General features: G+C 42.6%; 1 protein-coding gene across 2 annotated transcripts in view; it reads right to left on the bottom strand.

Moving 5' to 3' along the window:
- cdh11 (cadherin 11, type 2, OB-cadherin (osteoblast)) overlaps positions 1 to 25,195 on the bottom strand; it is a 94,478-nt gene extending 69,283 nt beyond the window's left edge. Inside the window, exons 1-2 of one of the 2 annotated variants that reach the window (XM_061040308.1) lie at positions 24,667 to 25,195; positions 12,961 to 13,031 (exon numbers count right to left, since the gene is read on the bottom strand). The gene's annotated coding sequence lies outside the window, so the exon portion shown is untranslated. The remainder of the gene's footprint in view (positions 1 to 12,960; positions 13,032 to 24,666) is intronic. The other variant, XM_061040307.1, reaches the window with a different exon arrangement.
- Positions 25,196 to 25,619: the final 424 nt, after the last annotated feature.

The following is a 25,619-nucleotide window of genomic DNA, read 5'->3' as shown; positions in this document are numbered from 1 at the left end:
TTTTTTATTTTTCCCCATTACATGTCTGACATGTTTTGTACTGTAAGACCTAGAAGCAGCAGGGGAATTCAAAGTTGGGAGTATTTACTGCTGGTTGAGTCCAGAGTTAAATCCATTTGCCTTCTTTCAGTTCGTGTCCTTCAGTTGAAGTCTGCCCTGCGCCTGTGTTTTCTCTGATTTGCCTGATTTGACATCACAAGGCTACAAGCCAGGTCCAACATCTCTGCCAGTGTCAAATATTTTTCCACTTAATTGGCTGCCTGTGATGCCGCCTCAACACAAACTCTTCTCCAAACATTTTATTTGGCAATGTTTAGCACCTTCTGGATACCGGTTGCCATTTTGAATGTCGGCGGAAAAACTTAACCAATGTGCTGACACAGTGGGCCACATAAATGCCAATAATGGTTTAGGATTGAAACTTTTTTTGTTCCATAAGATGGAATATACTGAATGTCATTGACGATGCTCCAGTCTTAAGAATGCACTTGAACATCCATTTCCAAATTTGTATTAATTTATACTTTCCCAATAGGGCTGGACTCCATTCAACGTTTGCAGTTTCATATGAAATTCAATGAGTTGTTCCTTTATTTTTCTGTATAGTGCAACACCAATCTGCTGTCTCCGCATACAGAAACCTAATGTTACACCTGTAAGATATGATGATGAGTTTGCCATATCAGCATTTGTTGACCCAGCACTGAAACCAACTGACCTGTTCAAAGTCACATCCTTGGCTACTTTTAATCACTTAATATATGTTTCTAAAGATAAAAACAAAAAAACTGGCTTAGGGACACTGACTTTAATTTGAAACTGCTTTGTTAATAATTGTGTTCCTGTTTGAATAAGCACAACTGCTTGCTGTGGAGAGAAGAAGCCCTGCCGATATCTTGGCCCATGTTGAAAACCACTGAAGGGCTACTTTAAGTCTCAAAATGTAAAATGATAAAAACCTGCCATGCTGTTGCCCTGCACTGATCTGGCTACAATGACACGACAATAAAGTAAAAGTGCGCAATTCTGGCTGACAAAATGCAAGTTGACTTAAGGTCCTCAAAATCCTTAGTCCCGATTCAAACACAATTTTTCCCTCCAATCTGAGCTTCACTCGTCTTTTCTGCCTTCTCTCATTCTTTTTCTCATCATTGTACTTCCCCTGCACCAAACCTGCCTGGAGAGAGTATTTAATGTCAACAGCGCACACACACACACACACACACACACACACACACACACACACACACACACACACACACACACACACACACTAGTCTGCACTCAACCACTAAGGCAGCCCTATAAATGGTTTATGTCACAATCTTTGTCAACCCCCCCCCCCTCACAAACACACACCCATACACACACACACTTCCTCAAGCATCAGCCATGGAATTGAAAAGCCACTTCAGAAATATACTGGATATGTGGCAGCCCTGCAGCATGCGAGTGTGTGTGCGTGTGTTTGTGTGTACGTGTGGGTGTTTGTTTTCATACGGGTATGGGTGTGAATGTGTTAGTTTGAAGACTGTGCATTGCTGCAGTCTTCAAGGCGGGGACCTTAATGGATCGCTGAATGGTTATGGTCAAAGGGATTTGACCTATTTGCAAGAAAGCTGCTTTTATAAATGCACGTTTGTGTACGTGTGTGTGTGTGTGTGTGTGTGTGTGTGTGTGAGAGAGAGAGAGAGAGAGAGAGCAGGTTTCTGTTCAGGGAGCGATAATGAGATGGAGGGTGTGAGCTGTGAATCGTATGTGCAGATGAGCAAAATGTGAACTCCCAAATGAGGCAGTAATGAGTTTTAATGTCTCCCCATATGGATTTCACATATGGACTAATTAATTTACAGTTTTACATCCAAGTGAAAGTCTCAACTTGTAATGAGAGCAACAGCAGAAAAAATTCATTGGCCATTAACACACGGAGCAACACACAGTAATGTTTTTAAAGTGTTTTAAAAACATGCCTGTGACTGCGAAAAGCCGTGTAAAACACAGAAAGACAACAGGGGGGAAAAAAGAGCTCCAGAGTGCTGCAATGAAAATATTAATTTAGCTATCATTATTATTCAGATGCATCATTTAGATAGAGAGATAAATAGACGGAGAGGGAGAGGGTGGTCGCGTTGCTTGCAGAGAATCGACTGTTGATGAATAACCCCATCTGCCAGTCATTACTACCTGAGCTACTAGTGCTCCACGCAGACACAGCAGAATCTGTCACAGATTCCCTCTAAACAGCCTCAGGGGATCCGGGGAAAGATAAAGCGAGGGAAGCGGGAGAGAGAGGCAGATATGCTGGGTGTATCCAGGGCCTCCCAAAAGCAGGACAAAACGCACGAGGAGGGTAAACACCTGTTCCACCCTACACACATATTATTCCCCTATGTTTAGTGTGTCATTAAACTGCTCCCAAAGGCTCCTTCTTTGTGCTTTGGTTAGCTAGTTGGGACAGTAGCTGCCAGCAGGCTAATTCATTTGTAAAGCCAGCAGGTTTGAAGAGACACCGGCAATGCTATTACCGAGTCGCCGGTGGCCTCCAGGATCCCTGATGGCTTGTTTAGATGTACGGCCTTTAGAAATGAAGCCCTTCCAGCGATCGATTGAGGTAAAGTGTTGGAGGTTGATTAGAGACATGACCAGAGGTCAAACCAATCTGACTCAAGTTCAGAGCACTACTTGTTCAGGCATTCTCAAGGTACACAGTGAAATTAAGCCTTTGATTTATTTCTGTCAGTCTTGCTGATTTAGATCAGTCAGGACAAGGCAGGGAGGCCAAATCAGTTCACTTTGACACGCTTTACAAACAAGTTCTGTCTGACAGTAAAGCATATCAAGCCTGAAAGTGTTTGGTTCATGTTTTATCATTTTCTTTAAGGCTCTCATCTCTAGAATATGTATTGTCGGTAAAAGTCCTGTAACATTGGTTTCCCCCTTTAAATTTGATGAAATCTTGACCATTGTAATGATAAATCATTCAATATCTTTATAAAGGTAAAATTGTGATTCCTGTGAGCAAAAGGTTATTTGTTAGAAGACAGCATAATATTTGTTTGATGGTTCAATCAGGCAAAATCTAGAAGCATGGCGCAAGAAATAACAAAGTAATGTTGGCATGAAAGTATGGATGCCACAGTAAACGTATTTTTTAGATTCATTTTGGGGATTTTACGCCTTTATTTGGATATAACTGGATAGAGTAGGATATCGGGGGAGAGAAAGAGCGGGGAATGACATGCAGAAAAAGGACCCGCAGGTCGGACTCAAACCCGAGCCGCCCGCCTGGAGTACTATGGCCTCTTCACATGTGTGCGACCTAACCACTAGGCCATCTGCGCCCAGCAATTAACACGCTTTTGACAACCACAATTTACAGTAATTGATTACAGCTGACAGAAAAAAAGTATTTTCCTAATATCCTTAGGGCGAGTTCTTCAGATGCTCCACCATTACCTTGTGAATAAACTGTCTTGAACTGGCCCTCGGTGAACTCCAACCTGTCGCGTTCAGTTCATACGTGTGGTTACCGTCATGACTATGTTTTGTTAACACTTAAAAAAACAAAAATGACGGCAGCCAAAGAACAAGTGACGTTATCTGTGTGTAATCAGTGTATGGCCAACCACCACGTTATACCAGAATCAGGGCAAGCCTACCTGAAAGATAGAACATTGATGTAAACTGAAATGTAATAACTGCAAATTCCAATATAACACCTGTCTTTTTTTAAAGGTCTTATAGTGTTTGTACATCTTACAGTGATTTAAGTCCATTGAAACTCTTTTTGGTTTTACAGTGGGCTCTCAGAGCAACACTCTTCCACTTCAACCAATCCATAGAGGGGGCAGCTTGAACGCTCTATAATAGCTACTTTCTGAAGGTGTGTGTTCAGAATTTTGCTGTTGGATTGTGTAAGACAGCTTGACAAGGACACAGAGTGAGGTTGATAAACAGCTGACCCACTAACCCACCTGAGGCCACCTTATGAAACACTTTGCCCACTTTTCCTATTTCAGTTTTTACACCAAACTCACGTTACCACCAATGAGCTCCTGTCATGCTGGGAACAGATTTTTTTTAGCACTATAGTTTGCACTTGAAATAATAATTAAAAAAAATAGACCTTATAGTTACTAGAATTCATCTCCTAACAACCAAACCAGCACATGTGACACATGTATGGAAATGTTAAAGGAAAACCATTAAAGAGTGACAGAAAGTGACGGAGTGGCTTCGGTTATGTCGGACTTGCCCACTTTTCAAAGTGACTCATATCTCCAGCTTTCTATCTGTGCCACCCACAATCACAAACACACACACACACACACACACACTCCCCTGCTTTCTCGTGTCCCTTTGTGGTGGTTGTGCAGACGCTTTTTTTGAGAGCAGGGCCACTTTGCTTGCCTCCGTCATACTTTCCTGACACATAAAGACACTCCCGCACAGTCAAAGGCAAAGATAAAGGAGGAGGCATCATTACCTGTGAGTACCAGTGGGTATGATGACATACATATGCAATACCCAGGTATTCAAAACCCTACCCTTGTCTGCTTCTATCCTTATCTCCGCATGCAACGCTCATTTATGGTTCTCTCTTTTGAAAAGATAAAGGCTATGTCAAATTTCGATGAAGCAGTTACTTTAATCACAAGAAATATTCACCCTGGGATGCAGCTTTGCTTTCATTTCACCCAGAGAGGCATCAACTTATTTTTAATCACTTTTCATCCACAGCTGAAAAAGAGTGAAGAAAAGTCTCTGTACTGTTGCCGTGCAGGGCAGCACTGGTTGTCCTTTTCCTCATTTGCTTGGTAAAACAGAGGCTTAGTGGAACAAACAGTCCGCATCCATTCAAATCAGCATCTCTGCCTGTTGTGATTCACCAGGAAGTGTCCTCCCCTCATGTGTCACAACATGTGAGGTAAACAAATCCGGAATTAAAATAGGGCAGGAAGAAAAAAAAAAGCATTCATACTCAGGCACCTTCCTGCGCATTGTAATGCATCAGAGCAGAGCTTGTCTGGCTTCTCCTGTGACGGTGAGGAGGTTAAAGTCTCGGGTGAAAAGGTTGTGCAGTGGTAGCTGCCAATCACTGTTTAACAGGATCAAACAAAGACTGTAAAACAAACCATTTACATCACACTCAACTCATTTGTAAGCCATTTACTGTGTGTGTGTGTGTGTGTGTGTGTGTGTGTGTGTGTGTGTGTGTATGTCTCCCTGTGGGTCCGCCACACACCATCAAAATAAAAGTGTCCCTTTTACTGCAGTTTGCTGTAGTGTTATGTAAATGAGTTCAGTTCAGTTACTGCGCCTCTCTCCCTCCTTCTCTGTCTCTCTCACACACAAAAACACTTTACAGCTTTTACGACATCGTCTCTGACATCCACCCTCACTAATATGTAGAAGTTTTCACCTGCCACTGTTTCCATAACGACTGCCCTGCCCCCATCCAGGACCACCCAGACTTTACTGTCAGTGACTGAGTCAACTGTCAGTTTCCACAATGTTCTGCCCCATTTCGGTTTCATTGCAGACTCGAGCTGGAAGGATTGATTGATAAGTTGTGAATAGATACACTATTTTGTTAATCTATTATTTGAGTTTGGTAATATTCTAAGAAAAAAACAACAACGACGTTCTCTGAGCTAAGTTACATCACTTTTGCTATAAAAAGAAGTCTGAAAAGGGCTACTATCAACTACAGCAGGTTGGTAGTGTTTTTTTTGTACGTTTGTATGGATCTCCACTGTGAATATCTGTGCTCTAATAAAGGTGACCAAGTTGGTTACTCAACCGTTAAGTTCCTGTGCTCCTTAATAAGAGGAGGAAAATGTTTTGCTTGGGGCAAAATTCTTAATGAGCCCATTAAATGATAACAGAGTTGACCTCATTACCAGCAAACAGACAGTTTTCCATTTGCTTGTCATTGGAGTTAAAAAGCTTTAATAAAAACCCTGTACTGTTTGTCTGCACCAGTTAAAAGAATGAGTCTCGTGTCCTGTAATATGACACACATTTAAGCATTGGATCTTTGTGATCCACTGATAATAGACAAGAAACAAGGGAGATGCTACAGAAGGGCAATTTTTGGCATAGATACAGACTGAGCATTTCATTAACAGGTTTCCTTGGAAGCCAAGGTGACTGAAAACAAGCATTACCGTCTACATGCAATACAATTAATCAAAACATTTTTCTTTTACCATGAAAATTGAAGCCATCAAGGTTTAAATTACTTTTGCGCGTTGTAGTTAATATCCCGTTATTACTCCAACAGTGAGTACTTTGGAAAATCAAAAGTCAATCAGTTACTTAACAATGTTGAAGTTATTTAAACTGAAGGTTTAAATGTTTTAACCGAGGACTTCTCATTCATTTTCTTACCTAGTATTTATTTTAGTAGCCTACAATCATCACTTTCAATCACTTCTTTCTTGTAGACATTGAGCAGCCTTCACAGTTTTTAAGCTGTGCGTGGAGAGGCACATAAAAAGGGAGAGTCTGAGGAGGAGGGGAGCAGAAAAGACGTCGGAAAGGAGAAAAACAAGTGAATATGTGCAATTGGAGACAAAATTGGAGATGTGGGGTATAAACCCAGACTTTGCTTTGCATGTCCAACCAGTCAAGGATGCCAGAAATGAATCGACCATAGCTTTTGCTAAAACCACACACCATCTTATGCATACACAGGAACTGCAGGCCACAGCCATGGAAAACTCATCAAATTAGAAGTCTGAGAGGGTCGAGAAGTGCTTCTGCAGAGAAGGAAAGCTAGATGGCATCCCCTCAAGGCAGGTAGTTTAAGTGTGTGTGTGCGTGTGTGATTGCTGTCAGACATAGTTTGTTTCAACAGAGCTATTTGCAGCTAACCAGCCACACACACACACACACACACACACACACACACACACACACACACTGCGAAGCACATACACGGGCCGCACCACCAGAGTTTCCATTCCTTGTTCTCTTTTTTGCCTCATTTCTTCTTTCCATTCAAGAGTTCTGCTACTGTATCTCCATTTTTTTTTTTTTTATCTTTCCTCGCCCATTCTGTCACCAATCGTCTCTCTCTTCCTCTTACACACTCTTTTTTTCCCTTCATATTCCCCGAACAAAGAACCTCCAAATTGCTGACTACTATTAAAGATGAAGCATGGAGTAAAGCCACGATTCTCTTATATATTAAGCTCAATCTGTTTTTGAGCATCCCCGGCGTGGAAACAACCTTTGCAATCACAACTCCAGTCAGTCATTCCAGTCCTCACTTAGTCCGAGAACTCGTACCATCAAGTACTAATAAAGCACCCCCCCCCCCCACACACATACACACCCTATTTGGTCTTTTCCCACCTGTACTCGCCCTAATATGCTCTTATCTTGCAGCTGAAAAGCTTTTCTACTTCACTGCTTTGCTCTCATTTCTCTCCTCTTGCTCCGTCCCTGCACTTCTCCTACTCCTGCACGCTGCTCATGTTGGTTATCTAGGAATTTAACCGTATTCTCCAATTGCTATTTGAGTGTCAATTGCATGTATACAAGCTAAAGCACATTCACTTTTGGACAAGAGGATGATTTCCAGGCATTCAGCAAAGCCGTATGGCTGTGATAGCCGATCCGCCTTTCACTGGAGTGTTAACGGTTCTAGACACCTGTGTTCGTGGCAAGATACGGGTAGCAGGTACAGAGGCTTTGACTGTATTGACAGATTCTGATTAAAGCTCAAGTGTGTGTGTTTGTGTGTGTGTCTTGACCTGAATAATACAGATTTGTGTGTCTCTGTCTGCTTATCTCCCTGCTGTCTGTCTCTGCGTCTATCGTCCGTCCGTTTGTGTCTGTGCCTTCAGGCCTCCGTCTTTTGTTGTTCTGAACAGATAAAGAGATTGGGTCGCAGAGAAAAGAGGCCTGCAAAATCTCACACACACGCACACACACACACACACACACACACACACACCAAATGCATGGATGACCACGCACACATGCATACACACACAATCAGATGGTTCTTCGGATGAAAGGGTCATTGTGGCAGCACAGCTACAAATCCTGGCAGCACTCAACAGATAACACACACACACACTAGCACACACACACACATGCAAAAAAACACCAAAATTCTTGTTGGACAAAACGCTCCTTGTCTTCAAACCTGAGAGCCTGACCCGTCTAAACACACACACACACTCACTCACACACACACTGAGCCTTCCACACATGCTCCAGGACTCATAAAGGTGGATTACCCTCATTTACAAATGTATGGCTTTGTGACTGAGCCATTAGCAAAACTGTTGGGAGCACAACCCGATGAATTATTCAGCGCCTCCTTAAGGGTTAAAACAGGCGGAAAATATGCTTGTTAAGACCTCAAAGACCAGACAGAATACACTTTTAAAGAGGGGGGGAAAAAAGGGATGAAACACAACAAAAAAAAAAACAGAAGAGAGGGAGCTTGTTAGAAGTTTCAAAAGTATTCAGTATAAAAAGGTTTCTTCTATCAGAGTATTAATTGTGAAATATACCAAAGTAGGAGTTCAATTTTTTGAAAGAAGACGCAACAAAGGACGGAGATTTCCTCCACCAGAAGTTTGAACAATATGTTACTGACGAAACAGCATGAATTATTCAAAGCCTCTTTACGAGTGCAAACGGGCAGAAAACACACTCGTTAGGAGTTTTTGAAATCATACAAACACCAAACTAAAGGCGCAAAGTGCATTTCTTTAGGTCTAAATTGCACATAAGGCCCTTACTCTCAGAAGTTATGCAAAAAAAAAAAGAAAAGAAAAGAAAACAATGAATAATTCACTGCATCTTTAGGGTTAAAAGATGAGAATGTTGTTTACGGCCTTTTCTATGAATATCTGAGACTCATTGTGAATATTTACACGTCGGGGAAAATATAACATGTACTTCCATGTTCGGTCACATGCTCGGGCTGAAGAAAATGACACATCCCTCCCATAAAGAGTGCTGATCAAAACCCCTCCTGATGATTACATGACTCAGTGGCCTTGGACAGCGAGGTAAATCAATCAAGAACAAATCTTTCCTCCGACTCCCTCCTCGTCTTAGTCTCTCCCCTCCCTCTCCTCCCCTCCATCTGTCCTTCTCCTCCCTTCCCCCCCCCCCCCGTCCCCATCTAGATTTCCTCTCCATCTCTCTCTTCCTCAAACCTTCGATCTTTTCTTCCTGAATCCACCCAGGCGTGTATAAGTGAGTGTGGCAGGCCTGGTTTGTGTGTCTTTGTGCATCACTGCTTTAGACTAACAAACCCCCACCCGATACCCTCTTTTGTATCACTCTCTCTCACAAACACACACACTCAAATTCAAAAGGCCGAAGAACTTTCAGAGAGTCATGCCAGATGTTCCGAGCATCATATTCATACAACATCCTCTGCCCTTCCGTGTCTCTTTTTAACTGCTTTTCTGCTCTCCCTCCTCCTTTCTCTCTCTCATCTGGCCTTTTATCATTATTTTCCCAGCTTTTAAGAAACCTCATTTAGCAGTTACATAATTGTATTCATCTTTATTGCTTTTAAAAGATCTCTATTTTCTCCCTTTTCATGTTTGTTCCATTTCTCGCTTTGTGTCACTTGCATCCTCCTCATGCTCGGGAATTTGTACACCATCTTCTCGTCCTTTTCTTCCCTTTCCCTCTCTTCTTACTTCTTCTCCTCAGTTCATCTTCTCTGTTACTCTTCCTCCCATTCACCATTGATGCGGTTCTACATCCTGCAGTTCTACGGTCCATTCACTTTAAGCTCAATCATTGACAAACATGTAAAGGAACAGTAGCGTTCCACTATTGATACACATTCATTCAATTATTTCCTTCTAGCCTGGATCTGGCAGATGTCTCCCTCTTCACACTATTCTTTAATTCTCTCATTCAATTCCATTTCTGTGTCTTTCTTGATTGAACTGTATTGATGAACATCTTTTCAACATCCTGCTGTTCTTTCTGGCTTATTTGAATCAGATGCCATGCTCCTTTAAAAACCATCCGCATCCCTATTCTCCCCCATCTTTCTCCAATTTCCATTCCTGTTTTTTTGGCTTAATTTCTTGTCTCACATCCTCTTCCTCCTCCTCCTCCTCCTCCCACACCATCATTCTCTCTCTGCAGCCTATTGATTCTCCACTGAGGGATTTTTGTTCCGCCCTTAACTGTCGCAGACGATCTGATGGCCTGAACCATGGTAAACAAATTCTATGTCACTCAACTCTTTGGACTACAGAGCACACAATACAAAATACTTGAATGCAAAACAAGAGGGATATGGAGAGATGATCAGGAGGAAGAGAAGGAGGAGGATTTATGAACATGTTCATATTGCAAGCTGAGGCTATATATTATTATTATGGTATGAGATTTTCTTCCCTAAATCCCTTTGTTTTTCTCCCCCTAAAGCCCCTTTACCATCATCACTATTCACTCTATTATTTTGCATCCATCTCCATATATTCCGGTTTCAACTAGTTAATTAGTCCAGTAATTTCCTACAATGATTTAATGAGAACCATATATTACATTGCCTGACTTCTTTTTCTTTCCAAACGCTGGTTTGGGGAACATATGTATACATTTAATCCCTAAATCCATTAGAAACCCATCTGATTTCTGCTTTTGTTCCCCTCCTCCTGCAGACCAGACATCCCTGCAGTCTCCAGTGTCCACTTTGGATCCTCCAGACATCCTTTCATCCCTCCATCCAGCCACACTTCTCTGCAACGCCCACTCATCCCTCCAGTCACCCACTCTTTTTTCACCCAGCCTCCATCTATTCAGTCAGTCCCACCTTTTCTCCAACCCCCCCCTCCAAGTATTGATCTAGCTGTCCATGATATGTCACAGTGATTGACAGCTACTAATTGGCTTAATCCCACCCCCGGGGGCTTGTGGGTCTTCGGGTTGATCTGGATACAGCTGTCCTATTGTCCAACAGCTGACACCATGACCCTCTGGAGTCGGCGAGGGAGAAAGGAAGAAGAGATAGTGAGATGGAGATAGGGTGACCCTTAAAGCTACCACAATATGATTTACCTGAACAATGATATATATTATTGCACCATTTTGATTGATTGACATTTTAAATAAAAAAAAGGGCATTTGAGCAAGCTAGGTTTAACTAAAAGAACATTTGTTCTGAAAATAACTGTTGGCCTATGACACAAAAACATTTGATCTGATATTGGGGCTTGATGCGAACACTTTAATTTTTGATGATCATTACCAATGGAACAGCTCAACATATTCTAACATACTAACAGCAGTCTAACAAAAAGGCATGGTAGTATTAAATATCAGATGTAAGACATACAGCAATCACAACCAATACAGTTCAATCATCTAACCTCACACACTGGGTATTTCTCAGGTATCGCAGCCAGACAGTCAGATGGACAGAAGTTGATGGAGACCTCTGTGCACTGTCGGCAGGTTTTCATCAAGTGTTTTGACAGACGAGTCTCTGGCTCAGAGGTCAACACTTCTCTCTCTGGAATATATGTGCATCAACAACCATGCGTCCAGTCAAAGTGTCCTTGAGTGAGACAGCCAGTCGCTAAGGTTGAGATACTAAAAAAGAGAGAGAAAAAGAGGATGGAGACAGTCGCCCAAGAGACGTCAGAAGCAGCCCTAAGCAGACCCAGATTAGCTTTGCTCTATTGAGGAGGCAAGGGGCAGAACACAAGGTCTTAGAGGATGCCACTAAGCCTTTAAAGACCACCCTTAAGGATGGGATTCACTCTCCCCTGCCCCCCCCCCCCCCCCCATATCCATCACCATTTATCCAGAAACTGACACACACGGTTTTCATACACATTAGTCCACGGAGACCTTACTGGCCGAACACTGCGGCTCAAAGGAAGGTCGTGATCTGTTCAGCGAGAAGTCATTAGTGGTTTTACAGCTCTGAATCGTTTTTTATTCATAATGATAAAGTGCAATGATGGGTTTGATTTCAAAGTGATAACTGCGTTGTCAAACATTGAATCCCTTTGAAAGTAAAGGCTTCAGGAAAGGGGACAGCTTCATTAATATTTAACAGTCGGTATTTCTCTCATGTCAGTTGTCCATGTTGGACATAACATGAAGGAGAATATTTGATCAGGAAGTAGGCCGTTTAGAAATGGGAAAAATACCAACAAGAGCCTTGTTATTATGGTTCAACTTTATGAAGCTAGAATTTGTTTAGTTGCCATGTTGGATTTTCGATTAACTTGACCTTTGATCCCGTCTCTAGTAAAGCAAATACAACACTTGACGAAATACATGCTTGAAGGGCTGCAATGTTCACTTGGTATTGATCTAAATGTGATGTTTGGGCTTGCAGGGTTTGGCTGAAAGTATAAAGAATTTTAAAGAAATGTGTTGACAACCTTTGACTTCTACAGTGTAGCTTAATGATTTGTAACCAAAAAAAGCAAAACTAACTATTTTTTGTCTTTGACAAATATCTGATAGTTTATCGAGAATTAACTCTGGATGAGTGATGAATGGGTTTTTGTGCTTTGACAGGAACAGGGGGTTGGCATGGAGGTAAGAGGGAGGAATTGATCAGCAATGTCGCGGACCATTACACCTACCATGCATGTGTAATGACCCTAATTACCCCTCCAATTCGCCGTCCCCCGGCCCTCACCCGCTAAACTCTAACAAACACTCAACTCATTGACAAAACTGGAGGACACAAGGGTCATTGTGCCAAAACATCCTCCCCAGCAAAAACGATCCCCCCTCCCTGCTCCCTCCCATTCTCATTTTCTATTTCCTCCCCTCCACATGCTGCTCCAAACCAATGCATCAACGCACTGGATACTTGATAATAACCCCCCCCTCCTCTCTTTCAACCCAACATGGTGGTTGAGGCCAAACCAGCTTTCTTTCTTTCTCCAGGTTGACACAGAGAGCTCTTTGTTGATCTGAGCAGCAATCACATACCTCAATGAGCCAGCGCTGTTGGTTCTCAAACTCCCCCCCGAACCAAAGACCCCCATAGGAATCACAAATCTCTACAAAGCTAAAAGAAAAAAAATGGTTCATTTTGCCAAAGATCCCCAAAACTGATGCAAGTTTGTCTACAGAAAACATCTGGAAAAGTTGAAGTCTTCTTTTTTTAAATTTGATTTACTTCATTCTTGCTTTATTTTGGTAGCAGAATCAGAACATTCATTTCTTATGAGAAATAATGTATCATCTGTTATGTTTAGAGACCTCTTTTACCCTTGAAAAATGCAAAATCTCTTTGTCAAAACTTGCACTGAAGCTTGCAGTGGAGAGGTTAGATTTCAGAATACAATTCTCAACACCAATCACAGTCAAGAGTCCTTAAGCAAGTGAACCATTTCTTCTCCCCTCTGTGCAAATTGCCTGGAATAAATGCATCAGACAAATACTGTGTCTAAAGGATAAATAGAAAATGGAAATCCTCTCCAATGAGTGGAGTGTTTTTCTCGCCTCCAACTGTCACAGCAAGATACTTTCTTTGATATATTTCTTTTCATCTGGAGAGTGAAACCTGGTGACATGTGGCTCTTGCTGCTCTAAACTGCTCTAAAAGATTGGCGCATTGCCTTGTTGAATAATATATTAGCATGCTCTGTGAATAAAACATTGGGGCCATTTTCTCATTTAAAAAGGTTAAAACAGCTGTCTAGACAAGCTTTGATGCCACCTGAACGCCTGCCCCGAACACACAAACACATACACACCCTTTTTTGTTATATCATTATCGCAGTATGCTTGTTAGACTAGATCAACATCACTGGATCCTTCATCAACACACCTAAACTCAACCTAACACAACTTGTTCACTCTTTTGAGGAAATTCCCGGTTGTCTTTGATTTTCCAGAAGCTTTTCTCACATAGTACACAAACACAAACACACAAACAGCCCAAGGTGACAATGCATATATCATGATTAAGTGACATGGACACATGCACACAGACTGCCGGAATCCACTTTTACATGTTTTTTCTGGATCCTCATGCTCAGGTGCACAAACACACAGACTGCACGGTGACCTTGCATGGTCAGCTTGTGTGTGAAAACACCTCCATGTCCGGGCACATTGGAGTGACACATCCATGTGTGCACAAACAAAAAGACAGATAGACACAGACACAGACACACACACACACACATAAAAAGCACACTGTGACCTGGTTTGTTCAACCTTGCCACTAGAGTATAAACAGTGGTGATGCCACTTGCTTTCATAACATCACAATGAAAGTAAACACGGCTGTGACAAATTGGATGTCACTGCGCATAAACATTGAGAACACATATGATGTACGAAAGTGGCTCAGAGCAACTCCTACTTGTGTTGATTTCAAAATAACTCCAAAGGGATTATCTGTAAACAACCACCTCAAAAACATTCATATCCAATATGCTACAAATCCGATATCTAATGAAAGATTTCTTTGTCAGTGTTCTTTAAAATGACAAGAAACTGCAGCCTGCATCAAATGGGTTTATGAAGTGGGTACCACATCTTAACGTCAGTGTGAAATAAAGAGAACCCGTCTTAACTCTCACGTATACTCCTCGAGGTTTAAAGGGCAAAATCAACTCTGTTTTTGGAAAATGATTCCCTTTGAATGTCAGGCGTTGATTACATCTCCTACACGGATTAAAGTCAGTGTGAAGAAAAGTGTCAGAGACTGGACAGCTGAGTTCCTGCGTTGTATCAGCACTTTTTTCCCCACACATATATTGATATAGCTTTGGCCTTCTGTAGTAAAATATCAATTAGCCTGTGCTGGAGGAGGTCATACCTGTCGTTCACTGCGTCTCCTTTCACTGAAAAAGGTCAACGCAGTCACAGCTGTAACTGAAATCTTCAGAGGCAGTGGAAGCAGGAGATAAAGACGGACAAAGAATGAGAAATGGAGACTATTTGGGTGAAGGGACACAGATAAAAGATAGTGAAGAGAGAGAGAAAAAAAAAAAGCAGATAGAGCAATGCAAAAGTACAGGACAGAAGAGAGAAAGAGTGTGCTCTATAAGACACAGAGTTATGGTCAGATGAAGGCATATACTGGAGTCAAGCCAGTCACGTGCCAAAGAGTGAAATTAATGCCGCCAAATGAAGACGCAGCCATCATATTCAATCACAGTGTGGCATGAAAAGTGTCACAGTCGATGAAGCGTGGCTGAGGAGACAGAAAAAAAAATGCAAAAAGGGATGTGGGAGTTAGTAAAAGTAATATCAGGGAGAGAAAAGGGAAAATAAAGAGGCACATACACAGAAATAGACAGAGGGACGCTAATGAAAGGAGGTTATTATGGTAAAGAGGTCAACCTTGCAGTAATGCTCCATCTTATGAGGGGAAAAAAACAGGCTTTTTGTGTGTGTCAGAGTGCGCCGTTATCTCCATGTCCGTGTGCACGCGGTCGAACTGTCATCTGCCGCTGCAGCATCTCATCGGAGCTTGTAAAGGGTGCACTGTTGTTTGTGTGTTTGGAGTGGGATTAAGGCAGTTATATAATCTCAAGGCCTCTTCTGTGGCAAACAGAGTGTGTGAGGATAAACAGCAGACAGAAACACTATTATCTTTCGAAGCACACTTTCATATCCGGGGAGCCGAATCAATACGGACTCCTCAGTTCACATAAGTCCAGTTTTTTTTTTAGGGAGCGGATCATTAGTATAAGACGGCAGCATCCTCTATGCCTATACCTGTGTGATGCTTAATTTAGCAAACATTATATGAAGTGAAAGCTGTTTTATATTTATCAAAAAAGTGAATTAAATCAGCACATCTGTCAGAGTGAGGTTTATTTTTGGAATCTTTTCATGTGCCTTCTAACAGGCAAAGATGCGATGAATAAAGGGGGGGGGGGGGGGGGGTGTGGCATATAGAAGAGGACAGATGGAGAAAATAGGAGAAGTTAGGGAGAGATAGGAAGAGTGGATGTAAGGATAGAAGGAGGGGAGAGAGACAGGAGAGGATGAGAACTACACGAGATAAGTCTCAGTGTGATCAAAGCATTACTTTGACATCAAGAGCAGGCTTTGCCAGCACGCTGACTGGTTAATGTTGGAAATTCACAAACGCACTCTGAAACATTAAAATATGTGTGACTAAGAAGCCTCTTCTCATATTTATCAAAGTGATACGGATACACGCGGTCAGATAGAGGGAACTTGGAAAACTCTCGACATTTTTAACTCGTAGCTGTCCAAACATTGGGGGAAACAAATAAGGAATTCAGGTTGTCTAGAATTCTAGTATAGCTTTAAACATGGTTTGAAAAATCACATTACCTAACACCCACTTGTACCAAAAGAATGAGCTTGCACAGACTGTCACCATCAGCCCTCTATCCAGACAGGCAAACAATCACGCTTTTTTGCTTGTAAAAATCGTCCACCATGACTTCATTTTTGTGACATTTCCGAAAATAATATAACCAAGCAAAACAAGCTTTGCTGTAGGAGTATTTGCTCTTCTGTCTCCCGGGGACAGAGTGACAGAAAACACCGAATACTTTCTCTTTCGTAGCTGCTACAAAAACCAACGAGAAGCTAAAGACGCTAAAGATAGCCTCATATTGTGTCTGGGGGGAAAAACAAAACGTCAAACATGGGGATTACGGGCCATTTATTTGCAGAGAGAACGTTTTCACAAATAGGCGCTGGAGCCCCTCCTCTCACCATGACATCCGACACCCACCCATCATAACAATTTGTGTTGCATTCTGCCCTCCAGCTATTTGTTAGCCATGTTCATTATGCAGCTATTTCTGTCCTTTCTGTGCATGTGTCATTCAGTTTAAATTGTGTTGGTTTAAACGTCGGCACAGCGGAGGAAAACGCGCAGGGAGGGACTCATGACAAATGTTTTTGGCCAGACGGAGGTCAAAGATACATGGTTGTTAGACCTGTGAGCAGCAGGACCCCATTTTTTTTTTTTTTGTTAAACTATCACTGTGTTTATCTTTTGTGGCCCTTCATCCACCCCTATCATGCCGAGTCCTCTATCTAACCCTGCTCATAATCAGATAAGCCCTCTGCAGCATTTACTCTTTTGGCTGACCACTGAGGCCATATTTGTGTGTGTGTGTGCGTGTGTGTTTGTGTGTGTGTGTGTGTGTGTGTGTTCCTTCTTTTGGCCTTATGACAGGTTGTTTCTGGTTTCCCCGTCTGTGTCAGCACGTGAGCAGCAAAATAAATCCTGTTTCCAGGTTACACACACCTGTTGGAAGAGGATCTGTCAGCCGCTAACACGGACAGAACACACACACATTCATGTTTACAGACCACGCAAACAGAAACTCAGACAAACACACACACACACACACACACACAGTACCCTGACGCAAAAAAAATAAATAACCACTCCTCCCATTGAGTTCACCTTTACAAATGTGTTCCATCAGCAAAATTAACTCGCCACAATTAACATAACCATGTTAATTATGGTAATCACCAACACATCGTCTGCAAATACACTCTCTCATCTGTGCCTGAGTGTGTGTTAGTTTGCGATTCAAGCAGTGGCAGACTCAGGGGAGAGAAATGATGATGTAACATGATTCAATTATAAAAAGAAATGATAAGAGGGGTGAGTAGGTTGACAAAGAAACAATAATCAATATATTTTTTTAAAGTTTTTGAGGACAAATGTGCATTTCCTTCTTTTTCTCCCCCCCCTTCCCCCCTCCGCCCCTCAGTGTATTTCATGCATTCTGTGAACTTATTTGTTTAATGAAAATTAAAAAAAAAAATGTTGAAATCAGTGATTACATATGGAGTAAGGAGAGAGACAGTAGAGACAGACACACACACACACACACACACACACACACACACACACACACACACACATAAACACACACACACACTCATTGTTAATTATTATTCTGAATAATGAGAAGCAAACGACTCATTAAATCTCTCCTTGACCCACGCGCTTAAACTCCCCTCTCTTCCCTTTCTCTCTTTCTTCCTCACTGACTCCACTGTAACTTCACACAAAAACTGTCAAACCAGAAGCCTCTCAGCTGTGAATTATTAATTGGCTTTAAAACAAACCCCGCTAAAAAAAAATCACTGACCCTAATTTGGATTCGTTTTGCACTAAATTGATAGCAGAATTCTGAGAAAACTTCCAGTAATTCACATGCGAGATGTTCCCGAACTTCATCCGATTTCCTTTTTTTTCCACTCTCTTCTTGTTTCACTGTTTCTCTCTCTCTCTCTCTCTCTCTCTCTCTCTCTCTCCTTGCTGAATTCTGTCTACCAAAGCGAAACATGCAGTTAAAATTGGCTGTATAAGCAAACAACCTTGCTTTTCTTTCTCTCATGTGACCGGTGTCATGAGACCACAAACCACCTGACTGCACCCAACGACTGTCACAGACAACAAATTACACCGGATTACACAGACATGCTGCACAATACACGCTCTCTGAACCTGCCTTTCTAATATATTTGCTTACACACACACAAACCTGCACGCATGGAGGAGAAAGTTAGACAAGAAAACACACAAAGTGCTCTAATCAATACTGCTCCCTATCCGAAGTAATCAATTCTCATTTTTGTCCGATCAATAACCCTGTCAACGCCGCATTCTGATCATCAATAGCAGAATCGATGACATCGCTCGTTAATCCTGAATTAGCATTGATCCAGGATCCAGCTGTTATCACAATTACAGCACGGCCTCGTCGCCAGGGCGGTAAATCCTCGCCGGCTGCTCTCCTCTCCGTCTCGGGTGCGGCAGAAAAGGTCACAGTAACTGAAGAGCAATATGCAGTCGCTCCTGCAGAACAACTGATAAAGCTTTTAATGTGAAAGCCTGCATGAGCGGTGATAAAAAGCGAATCAGGTCTAAAAAGTCCTCACTTAATAGAGTGTTTCTGTGCCTTCACATCTCTGTTTTTTTTAATTGCTCTAAGTGGTGTCCTTGTTGTTTTCTTTGCAGAGCTGTTTTCCTTGTTGTCGCACAAGTCCTACGTTCTTAATGTCCATCTGGCTTAAGCTTCGTAACGACTTCAATGTGACTTTGCTATTAATGAAAGCATGGGATGTCTTCATGAATTACTGGTTTGTCTCACTTCCTTAAAATATGGAAGAGGGAAAAAAATGAGACTGACTTTAGCTCAATGTTAAATTTACTCACTTCTTTCACGTCCCCTTTTCAGAGACTGGATTAAATCCAAACATGCATTTAGTAACGGTGGAGGAATAATCCTTAAAATATAAGCAACAGATAGGTAATCAATCTCTTCAAAGTCCCTGATCACAGTTATTTGAGAGAGGTTGATAACATGGCTCTACGGCTGTACCAATCTCAGGCACGAGTCATCTGAATCAGACTGGGCTGTTCGTCATGAAGATGACTATTTGTCCCTTTTTTCACTCCATGTGCCACATCTAAATCCTCAGTCTGCCAACATGAGTCGTATTATATACATAAAAAGCATATTTATCAGAGTTTCCTAATTCCCTATAACTGTATTTAACATGATGAAGGACTTGACGACAGCTCAGCTTCCAGCCCCTAACAGGAAGTTGAGCAATTTCTGTCCTGAGATCTTTTTTTCAATAGGTGAACCTGGTTTATTCAGTGGATTTACCAGTTTTGTTTACCTGATCCATTTACTTTGGAGGAGAAAACCTCATAAAAGATGAACACTAAAGGTCTCGATCCATGAAAACAAATAAACCATCGGCAGCTCTGCTCACAGCCCTTTCTGATGTCATTTATCCCAACAGGAAATCGTCAGAAAAACACTGATTATTTAGGAGAAACAGCTTTATACAGTGTCTCTACTGGATAGTAGCTCAAAATGTTGATCAAAGGACATACTTTGAGTTTAGAAAAAAAAGGAAAATGATGCTCTAATAATGAAAGAAAACCTTGTCCTTGTCCTTGTCCTTGTCCTTGTCCTTGTCCTTGACCGATTCTGCTTAACCTCTTCATCTTCTCCAACTTTCATGCTGCTGGAATGCAGAAAACTGGAGCTCTAAGTGAAACCACATGAGCACAAGAAAAAGAAACATACAAGCCCCGTGCTTAAAAGCCAAAGAAACTAAAGCCCTGACATTATACTGGCAGGAAACTGTGTCAACAACAGTGAACCACCTGTGCTGTCTCACTGCTCCTCACATGCACTGATACCCAGGAAATCGTTCCACCACCATCCCACCATCCCACCTCGCCTCCTGTCTTTTTTTCTTTCTTTCTCTGGAGGGCACCTAAAGAGATTAAAGGTCAGAAACACTAATTACTGACTCTGTCATTTAATCTCGTTGAGGCCGGGGATTAGAGTTATAATCCCATCACATCACTGCTACAGGAAATGATAAGTCACTGTAACATCTACCTGGCTTCCCATCAATGTTGTAGAGGATAGACGGGGACAAGAGGGCGGGAGGAGAAGATGTAGGCGTTAGAGGAGAGCTGTGGAGTGCAGGAAAGGGTTGAGACAAGTTTTTAAGAGTAAAAACTACAGAAGGCTCAAGACTGTTGAACCCACTCTGCTTTTTATGGAACCCACGGGCCGAGAGACGGGGGAAAGGAAAACAAGCTAGTGCAGGGGCAAAAGTGAAAAAAAACTGAAACCCTCTTTCTTAACTTCTGTCCCCCCCTTCTCTCTCCCTCTCTCTCGTGGCGGGAGGTAATGCGAATCTGAGGGTAACAGAAGCCAGTCTTTGGACATGCTTATCCAGACAGACTTGGACTTTTGTGTTTGTTTGTGTGTGTGTGTGTGTGTGTGTGTCTTTGGGGTGTGCAGATTGAATCCTGCATCCCTGGGGAGCCTAACTACCTCTCCATCTCTCCGGTTGACTGTCTCTCAAAGGGAGGGAGGGAGAAGGATAGAGAGAGGGAGAAAGAGGGGGGGGGAGAAACACACAGGCAGAGATTTGGAAAGAATTAGAAAAGCGAGAGAAAAAAAAGAGAGCGAGCAGGGCAGCCATCGCCGCAGCGAAGCCCAACAGCTCCCTCTGTCGTCACCTAGAAAAGGTCTAGTACCTCTCTCTTTCACCCCTCCACCCACACCCCCTCTTTCCTCTTCTCTCTACATCTTCTCATTTGAGTTCTCTCTCCCTCTGTTTCTGTTCAATACGCCTGCTTTCTCCCCCTCTCTGTAACAGTTTAAAAGAATCTAGTTTACAATGCCTTGACTTATGAGAACGAGCAGCTGGCGGCTAATTAAATATAAATATAACAATTACAGCGTTATAAATTAATCCCTCTATCTTGCCCCCCTCCCTGGTGGGCTACGTCAGCAGTGTTTGGAGTCAGCTGCCTTTAAACTCATTCCAGTAGGAGACATTTTTTTCCCTGTGTTTTTTCATCTTAATTCAGCCCTTACGAACATAACATCAGCCATAAGTGGCTCACCGCCAGAGTCAGTTCAGGATTTGAATGTAAAAACCATGTGACATAAGCACATCCTCTCTGCTTATTTAGTCTGCAAAGTCATTTATGGTAAAGAGCGCTTTGAATCCTGTATGAAGTTCCTCTGCTGGAAGATGAAAGGCAGAAATGTCTGATAAGAGGAGGAGACATGAGAAAGAGAACAAGCACTACAACTAAAGCCTCCATGGGATATTTCATCTGAGTTTTTCTATAAAGAGATTGAGTGGCTCGCCGCTGTTATCCACTCATAAGGAAGCCATTACACACACACACACACACACACACACACACACACACACACACACAAAATAACTGTGGAAACTTGATTGGGGAAGCACAAGTTAAACAGCCGTGACTGGCCTAGTTGTGTCTTTTCAAACGCTGCTTAAGGAACACGTCTGTGTTCACAGGTTTAATTTTATCTCCGCAAACTATAAGGAACACCACCACCAAGCAGAACATTTCCAATGTGGGGGTCGTCGACGAATCCAAGAAAAATCTGACGACATTTCTGTGTCAGTTTTCGCACAGTTTTTTGGCTGAGCATCGGTAAAAAAAAATCAGAAAAAAAAAGAAAATCTGATATCTCACCCACCCTGCTTTCATGTGTCATCCGACCGAGCCAGGTTTCTGTAAACACAGCTCCCCTTAAATAGCACAAAGACGTACCGGTACAAGTGGGGATTCTGTGTTTCTGTCTTGTTTTTTTTTTTTTTCTAAGAGTGCAATCACTTCCCCAGATGTAAAAAACACACTATTGTGGGAACTGAGGAGGGATTGGGGGGGGGGCTATGAGTGTTCATACTTGTGATAGCGAAGTGAAGACAAGCGCTGTCTGGCAGCAGTGGCTCTCATAAAAGAGCGAGACGGAGTACACTGCTCATGGAAGTCATGCTGCCCTCCTCCTCTTCCTCCCCCTCATACTCTGATAGGAGTCATGCTCTTTTTCTCCTCAGGTCTGCCCTCATGTTTCTTCTTTTCCCAACCTTGTTTCCACTTCTCCATCCAAACTGAATTACTGTGACTAAAATAGAAGCAAGAAGACTTGATTAGAGAATTAAGCAAACATCCAAAAGCACAAATAGGGTAATACTGTGGGGAACTTTGTGTGAAGGCACGGCACGGAGGCTTTAATGTTAAGCCCACAGAAAACAACAAGCAGCATTTCAAAAGTGGAGATATATTAGGGACTTTCATTTGTTGCGATGTGCCTTTTTAAGTAACCGCTGTAAACTCACCAGAGCTGGAAAAATAAGGGGAATTCTGTTTTGTGTCACTGCAAGTTTGACTGGTCTACAGGCTAATTGGTAAAATGCAAAGAAGGAAAAATAAACACTCTGCTCTGTAATGTAGCCACATGATACAGAGACGTGGAAAAAAAGACCACAAAAGTGCAATTCTGAAAACTAGAGGACTAGAGTTAAAATGTTTTTTTTTTTCGCCTGTGAGATTATAACACAAGGATTTTACAAACCCCTTATTTTCTGTGAAGTGGAGCTAGTACCTCTCAAGGTTTTCTCTCTGTGAACCTTTCTCTTTATTGTTGAATGCAGACTTTTTTTTTTTGTTGAAGCACTGCAAGAAACAACCCTGCAAACCAACCAAGCAAGCAAGAAGCCTGACTGCTATAAGAACCAGCCCCCCTGTCGAATAAAGCACAACAACAGCAAATGATTTTCTCAATGACTCCCACAAGACTGGAAAGTACAGAGAGAGGCCGGGAGGAAGAGAGATGGAGAGGCGGAGGAGAAAGATGAAGAAGAGATGGAGGTATAGATGAGGTAAAGGGGGGAGAGAGCGCAGAGACATTGTATAGCAGCAACAGTGTGGGAGACAGGCGGGGAGAGAGAGTTGGAGAGGGAGAAGAGAGATTATTGCTTGCTTGAGAGCAGCAATCTCAGGCTGTGTCATGAATACCAAACTGCACAGCCCTTCAGTGTTTCTCCCTCTCTCCGCTCACCCATTGAAAAACGCAGCGGAATTGCAGCTGCCCAAATTATACACCTATATCTCACTTTTACTCTCAGCACTCATAGCTCCATCCAACCATAATTATTCCTATCAAACCAGCACACCCAGAGAGTCCACCAGCAAAGAGCCGGTTCATCTGGATTTCATTGGATATCTGTGCAACAATTAAAGAAAGATCTGATGTGGCCCTGCAGGGACAATAAGGCAAACGCACGGACCTAATTGAGTGCAGAATGAGCCTGAATGAGCCTACGGGCAAGTGATCTGTATGCAATTTTTATGCAGTTTCGCCGGCGCTGGCGCACACGGAAAAGGGCAGGACGCAGCTCCGGCTGAAAGTATTCAAATGGACTGAATACTAAGGAGCCTGCAGGGGATCACATTTCAAGATCTTAATTCCACAAAAGCCATAATGAACCCTACAGAGAGCTGTAAGAGCAGAATAGAAGAAGAAGCAATAAATTAATAAGGTTGTGGTGTGGTTCATAGTTTTTAAGTGTGGAGACCACTTTTTTGAACGCTTTCTGTGAGAATATGGCCTTTTTTCCACATAATGCAAATAAAGCGACAACTGCATGTCTCTTTTGAACCACGGAGAGATCGCTTTCTCAATGATTGGATTTAATCGTAAAAACTAAATCAAGAAAAGTTGTGCGTCGCCGTTACGCGGAGACACAGAGGCAGCGAGAGGGAGCGAGTTTAACCACTCACTATACGTGGCCAGAAACACACACATACTTACACAGACACACACATACCCAGAAACGCGCATGCACGCGCACGCACACATCAATCGAGCGCAAATACGCAAACCAACACCGATGCACAGTGCGCTTGTAGATCTGCGTGATGTGGAAGCCGCACAAATCCCAACCGTCATCCAGTGGTCTGAAGGCTGAAGAAAGTCTCCTCTGTTGCAGCCTCAGCAACATACACACAAGTCTTCTTATGCTGTTGGTATCGCTAATGCGCAAAGGCTCTGGGGGCTTTTCGTGCCTTATTCCCGTATTTACTAAAACATAACCAATTCCGACATCCCCTTAAGGTGACCTTTTTAATATGCGTGTGCACAAATGTTTGTATGACTGCGCTGGATTCTTCCAGAGGCGAGCCACAGCATCCCGGGAACCGACAACATTTCACTTCTGACGGCTGTTTTACGCTCATTAACACCTCTGCAGAAGGAGTACGGACAGTAACAGCACGGAGAGAAACAGATTGAGCAGAGGAAAAATAGATGAATGGGACTGTGTTGAAAAAAAACAGTCTTTTAACTCCAGCAAGCTTACCTTGGAAGTGAGAGACTCCGCGCGCAGCAGCCCGTCTCTCCAAGGAAATTTCCTCCAATACATACAAGCCAGCAGAAACGCTCACTTCTCCCAAGTATTGTTGCTTCTTTTCTCAGATGTCCAACACATCCACGGAGTAAACCCCCCCCCCCTGCGTTACTGTTTGTGGGTGCTTGGAGAAGAGGAGGGTTATAAAAAGGAAAGCAGAGCCAAGTCGTTTCTCCTCAAACCCTGAAATGTTCCCTCTCCTATTTTTTATCCGCCGGTGATGGATATAAAAAAAAACAGCAGTGGAGCGTCTTTACAAGGCTCCGAGGCTTAAGTGATGATGAAAAGTAGTGAGGAGGTGTTTGTCAGGAGAGAAAAAGAGGGGAAATCACCGTAACATCCCTCCTTTCTATCTTCCTTCCTCGCTTCCCTTCTAACTTCCTTCCTTCGGGTATCAAAAATCCGGCACCACAGCACCAACAGCTCCGTTTATCAGTCCTCCCTCCACAAGCCTCGGAAGCGGAGTGAGGGAAGCTGAGCGGGGCGCGCGACGGCAGCAGGGCAATTGTGTGCGTGTGTGTGTGTGTGTGTGTGTGTGTGTGTGTGTGTGTGTGTGTGTGTGTGTGTGAGAGAGAGAGAGAGAGAGAGAGATGTCGCTGCCGATGGAGGGCGTTGGAAACTACAGTAACCTTCTCTATGCTCTTACTTTCTTCTTTTTCTATATCCCCTGGCTTTCTATGGGATCATACAATACATTTGTGATGTTAATGCTATTTAATTATCCGGTTAGGGGGCTCTGGGAATAAACCGAGGCACTAAGGATGATAAATACAATCCTCTTTAGCAATAAAAACGCACTTTTGACAGCCACAAACACGTCAGAATACTCTTACAGAATTTGCGTATTTATAGATGCAGATGGACTCAAATATAGGCCTATAGAAAAATGATGAACATTATTGGGT

Source organism: Labrus mixtus, chromosome 6 (assembly GCF_963584025.1).
Source record: "Labrus mixtus chromosome 6, fLabMix1.1, whole genome shotgun sequence".
Classification (NCBI taxonomy): Eukaryota; Metazoa; Chordata; class Actinopteri; order Labriformes; family Labridae; genus Labrus; species Labrus mixtus.
Note: the sequence above shows the minus strand (reverse complement) of the source record. Positions and strands in the feature narration are given on the sequence as shown.